Genomic DNA, 6,124 nt, shown 5'->3' with positions numbered 1-6,124 from the left:
AAACTCCAAATATGAGCAAAAAGAAACATCTTTGACTATTCACTAATGAAGAAACTCGAAAATATGAAGTTTGTGATTATGAAAATGAAAGTTATGAGAGTTTTTTAGATGGAAATGTAGAGGAGATGAGAGGAAATGAAGTTTTTTGGGTTAGAATGAGAAAAAAGTGGTTGAAAATTGAATTCTTGAGCTCTAGAGCTCAAAAATAGTGGTTCATGGTGGTTGGAAAAATTGATGATGATGGCATTTTTGTAAATAAGAAGAAATGGTTAGGGTGTATTTGGTTTTTTTATAATTTCGAAATTATAAAAAAAAATTAATTAAAAATGGCAATTTTGTGAATAATTCAAAAACATATGGATAGTATGAAAATTTTACTGATGAATAGTAATGACAAAGAAAAATAGGTTAGTTTTGGGTGACTAGAAATTGTGGGTTGGTTTTGAAAAACACAGAGAGTGATTTTTAAAAATAAGATTTGATCGTTTCTTTATCCTAATATTAGATAGGGCTCTGTGCTACATAAAACATATGCATTTACATATAAGTAATTTTATCAGTAGTTATACACTGATTTGGTTGTTGATTAAATGCGGTATTAATTATGTTGCGTACGTATATCCTGGGGGTTGAGTGAAGTTTGATTTGTTTTGATGTGAGTACATGTTAGCGTGTGAATGTAATCAGTTCTCGAACTATTATCTAAACTTAGCCGCAAAAATTTGTCTAATAATTTCATGTATAATTGTGTGAACAATGTGAAAAGCTTATCAATTAACGGGAAATTTCCATAAAAGCTGTGACACTTGATAAAGTAGGCTGGTCGGTAGTGGTGATTATAAAATTGAGTGGAACCCTTTTTAAGGATTTATTAATTGAAATCAATAGCTCAACCTGTCTATGAAACTATACTTGATTCCTTGTATAAGTCAGGTGTCTGTATTATAGAATTTTGAAGTATCTATATTGATAGATTTTTATATATGTTTATTAGTCTATAATATCTAACGCGTCTCTATAATTTACATTTGAATAATTTGTTGTACTTTAGTAGTATTCTATATATCATATGTTGATAAAATTATATATATATATATAAGTATGCTTCCACAACAAAATAGTTATATAAAAATGAATCAAAATAAGAAGTATGTATTGTGAGTTTGATTTAAGATGTGTTTTGTGCCCTTACCATAGACATTATGTATCGTGTGAGTTTTGTGTTCGTGAGGTATATTAGTGGTGATAATTTTGAGGAAGACATGCACAAGACGCTAATTAAGGGAAGACTAAAGATCCAAAGAATAAAATGACAATTCAAATAAACCAAACATTGTTTTTATAAACAAGAGTCTCCCTGCTACACAACATACAAATACGTACAATAATCACAGTTTTCAAAATTAATAGTAAACTTTAAAGTAACCAAAAAAGAATGAAGATCGAGTTGGCCTCAAAGTCAAAGTATACGTTGGCGTTTGTTACTTGGATTCATTCAAAACTATTAGATAACAATTTTTTTTTTTTTTTTGCTAAATAATTTTATTTATTTAATTCGTTAGAATAATTTTTACATCTAACTTGCATAGTATTTTACTATCTCATAAATATATATATATATATAAAACCATTTCCGAAACCAATATATCTGATTAAAACAATATATATATATATATATATATATATATATATATATGAATGATTGATTTGTTGTATTGTATAGTTATTAGGCCAACATTAACCGCGGTGCTTACCCCTGTGCTTAACTTTAAAAAAAAAAAAAAACTGGAAACAGATCACTTAAACAAGCGTTGGAAGCGTCGGTTGTTCCACTGTTCGCGGGTTCCACTGACACGTGGCGACTCGCGATTGGTTCATTTTTAATTTTTTTTTTTTTAATCTGATAAAAACCAAAAAAAAAAAAAAAAATTAAGCACCCCAAATGGGGTGCTATGGTTAATTATGCCCTTATCAGTTTGAGATACGTAAGTATATATTGTTTTTTTATGTAACTAGCGGTATATCTACATATGTATGATAAGGGATGTGTACTAGTCCGAGAGGAGTGTGTTCTCATCCAAGTCAAAAAAGTTGAAGGTGGTCTCACATTGTAATGCCCACTACATGCAATTCCCAATGATGTTCCATGCACCATACTTTAATATACATATTAATCACCTAGTACAGTAAACAAATATATGTAATATTTTCTATCAAAATTATATAATGAGAAATAAAGCTTCATGCGACATAAATTTGACTACTAGAGTCTAGAGTACTAGTTCTTAGCAACGGGGTTTTCAGCTCTAACTCCTAGGTCAATGTCGTTTATCTAATTTCTTTGATCATCAAAAGTTTCAAACCACGAAAACTTATAATAAAATAAATACTACATGTCAAGCAAGTGGTCTAAGTTATTTTGATTTCATATTGGTAGCAAATTAAAAAAAAGAAGATATATACGAACATGTGAATTGGTGTCCTTTGTGCTTTTATCCTTTAATGTCTATTATCTAGATTTTACCCTCTTTTCCATGCAAAATCACACGTCTATGTGAGAAAATCATCATCCAGTAATTAAACCATCATGAAGTTATATTTCTGCATTAGAGCAGGATCAACGGGGATTTAAAGGGGAGGTGCTTAAAAAAAAATTAATATAATACTCGGTGGGTCCTGCAAAAAAACCAACAATGGTTGCTTATGTCGTCTATTTTAGCGTCGTTGTCTGTATTGTTTGCGGGCCGCCACGTATGGTTGCTTCTGTCGTCTATTTTAGCGTCGTTGTATGTATTGTTTGCGGGCTCCACTAACACGTGGCGGTCCGCAATTAGTTATTTTATTAATTTCAGAAAATAAATTTTTTTTTAAAAAAAATTAAGCACCCCATAAGGTGATGTAGGGATAATCCTGCTCTTACCAACTTAATATAAAGTTTTTACGATAAGATAACATTGTATTATTATTATTATTATTCTCTTTTATCAATTTTTACTATATATTTTGTCACTAATACACTCATAAATGTCTTTTTCAACTTTATATCATTATTTCCGGAATTAATTCTTTGATAAAAACTTACAGACTAACAAAGTAAATAAGAAAATGAAAACTCATCAGGAAAACAAGGGCATGAAATTATGGCACGCTTGAAAACGTAGGGCATGTAGTAGAGACAGAGACCCCCATTCACGAAGCTTGAGAAGGTTCCTTTTTTGATGATTTGATCTCCCTCACGTTTGTCGCCGACAACAAAAGTTTAATTCCATTCACTCATGTATTTACAACTTTTTATAACTAATCTCTTAATTTGCCATTCATTATATAAATACGCATGCTTTTGTAATTCGAATATCTAAGATCGAAATTGCTATATTAGTTTTGAACTCAGACACCATTGCACACTCGTAAATTTGAGAAATACAAGTGAAGAACACACACGTTATATCTATGAATTCATGTCACAAACCCAAACACCTATTTCTCGTGGAGATCACCTTAGACCTTACATGCTTAACGAACTAATAGGTTTTTGTTTTTGTTTATGGGCTATAGCACGAAAATTCAGAGGAAGAGACATTATGGTTTGTTGCTGACTTTGATCCTACGGTGCAATCTTCTTACTTACCAGCTAATCTGACCAGTTATTATGTGTTCTAATGATCTTTGGCTTGGGACCCAAGTGACATGGAGTAATCGTGTATCTTATTAAACACCACACTTCTCGGCAGCCACCACACATACTAAAACGGGACACGGTTCAACAAGAGTAAAACAACAGGATGTTTTATGTGTCACCATCTGAGAAAATTTTATCAAGCTTTGGCCAGTGATCCTGATCCATTTCTGACCATAACATAGAATCAGTGATCAGGGATCGAAACGGCGGAGTTTCATTCGCTCTCTCAAGTCTCAAACGTTGAAGAAGAGAGGAGCATGTGATCTACAAGATTTAATTGGATGTTTTTTTTTTGCCAAGGGATTCAATTGGATGTTACCAGTAAAGCAAGTCTTGTTACGAATATAAATAATCACACATAACATTGTCTCAACTTCAAGTTACGTATAAATAATCACACATAACTTGGGGCACAAGTCTCTCTCTCACTTGGATGGGTTTATGCAGCACCAGCTGAATCAAATCTCCGCCGTAGTTATCCGATCTCACAAAGTAGTTAACCCCTCTATGCGTAGTGAACCGGTGCGTCGAGATAAAGATTAGGAGAGGAAAAGACTTTTTCAGAGAAATTCCGTAGAATAATTCTAATTTTTTTTTTTAATCACAAATATAGTTTTCTAATGTTAAAATGATCAAAATGTTTTAGTAAATCTGAAATAATTTTCATGGTAAACTAGTCAAGCAGTATGGCCTAAATAATTTTTGAAACTCTGTGTCCTTTTCAAGAAATGACATGCCTTATCATCATCAATTTTAGTGTCCAAGAATACGTAAAAGGGCGCCTCGTGGAGGGGATATTTATGTATTCTGGTGGTAATTAACTTCACGGTCTTCACCTCTATCTACATGGAGGAAAAGTTTGGTTAGCTCGAGTGTGCTAGCTAAAGAAGAATAAAATAAATATGTGGATTGGCTGTGTCCTCTCTTTGCTTCACTTTATTTTATTTTTTGGCTTAGCTTAGAACAAACATTCATGAACCAGTAAACAAGGATAGATGGTATGCATTTAGAAAACATGCATACAAATCATAGAAAACGAACAGAAAGATAAATGCCTCTACTAGTATATTCCTGTGATCCATGGAAATGAGAACTTAGGATCCAGTCTAACTAGCTCAGTCATGAAGTCATAAAACACCTTTCATAAGCTTCACATTCTCTACATGGTTTAGAAAGGTGTAAACTCTACATTTCGGAAACTCTTTCGTTCCTTGGATTTCAACTCTTTGTTTCAGAAACTCTTCCATTCCTTGGATTTGAACTTCTCTGATAGTTTCCTTCTCGAGACTGTAGTAGAAAACATAGAAAGGGTCGTCGGATAGTGTTCTCTGAGAACACACACTCCAACACAAATGATGGACTCTAAAACTACATTCTCCCACTGGGGATGAAGTTTGTAACTATGCTTGGACCATTCCTTTTTTTCTAGGTCATCCAAAACCCACATCTCAAGACTTGTATTTTCTCTACCAAAAAATTAAGACCCTTTCGGCGCAAGTGAAGCCAATGTACCTTTGTAGTTGATCAGAGTTGCTTTTCCACTGAAAGTTTCCGTAACTTTAATAAAGCTCATGAACTTCTCAGACCTAACATCAAAGCAAGTTATCATAACATCATCCGAGGAAGAAGACATGTTGGGTGTATAGCTTTGTAATACAAAACACCATTGATGCATACAGAACGTTCAGATCCAGGACAATGAGGTGCGTCACATTCGATCCTTCTCCATGAAAGTTTCCCAGTTTCTAGCGTCAGAAACTTGGTGCGTGGCGTCATCTTTGCCATGTGACAATGTCATTGACAAGACCTTGAATTGCTTCTCAACGGGATCATACCCAAAAAAGCTTCTTACCTCACACCCCTTTCTTGTATTCATCCTCGGCAAAGTGAAGGATTGTCTTGTTCTAGGGTTACATATCACACGTACCATCTCTGGTCTTTTCCTTCCGTTTAAGCCTCCACTGAAATCTCCTGTACAGACCAAACCGCTTATAGGACTATGAATCTGATACGCATGATTCAAGTGTAAACTCATATGATAGCTGGCGGTTATAGGAAGCGTGTACTCTTTGATTAGGCGTTTAAGCACACACCAATTAACCTAATGTGCCAACAATACCGAATGGTATGTCATTGTAGCATTTTAGGATCGAATCCACAGAGAACTAGAGACTTATAACACCAAGAATACACAAACCTTCCTAATCTAAGCAAACAAGAAGATAGATGATTTGTAACAAACTAATATCCTAGAAATATAGACAAGGTGATCTCAAATCCAATCAAGAAATAAGTGCAAGAATTCAATCAAATACTAAGGAGAATCCATGGGTATTGGGAATTGACTTCAAGTAACTAAGATCCAATCTAGGTGACAAGCTTTCAATCAAAGTAATCTCTTAAGTCTAAACACAATTCTAGACAAGTCCTATGTCTAGGTAAATG

The sequence above is a fragment of the Brassica oleracea genome, chromosome C2 (genome assembly GCF_000695525.1).
Source record: "Brassica oleracea var. oleracea cultivar TO1000 chromosome C2, BOL, whole genome shotgun sequence".
NCBI lineage: Eukaryota > Viridiplantae > Streptophyta > Magnoliopsida > Brassicales > Brassicaceae > Brassica > Brassica oleracea.
This window is presented reverse-complemented; position numbering follows the sequence as displayed.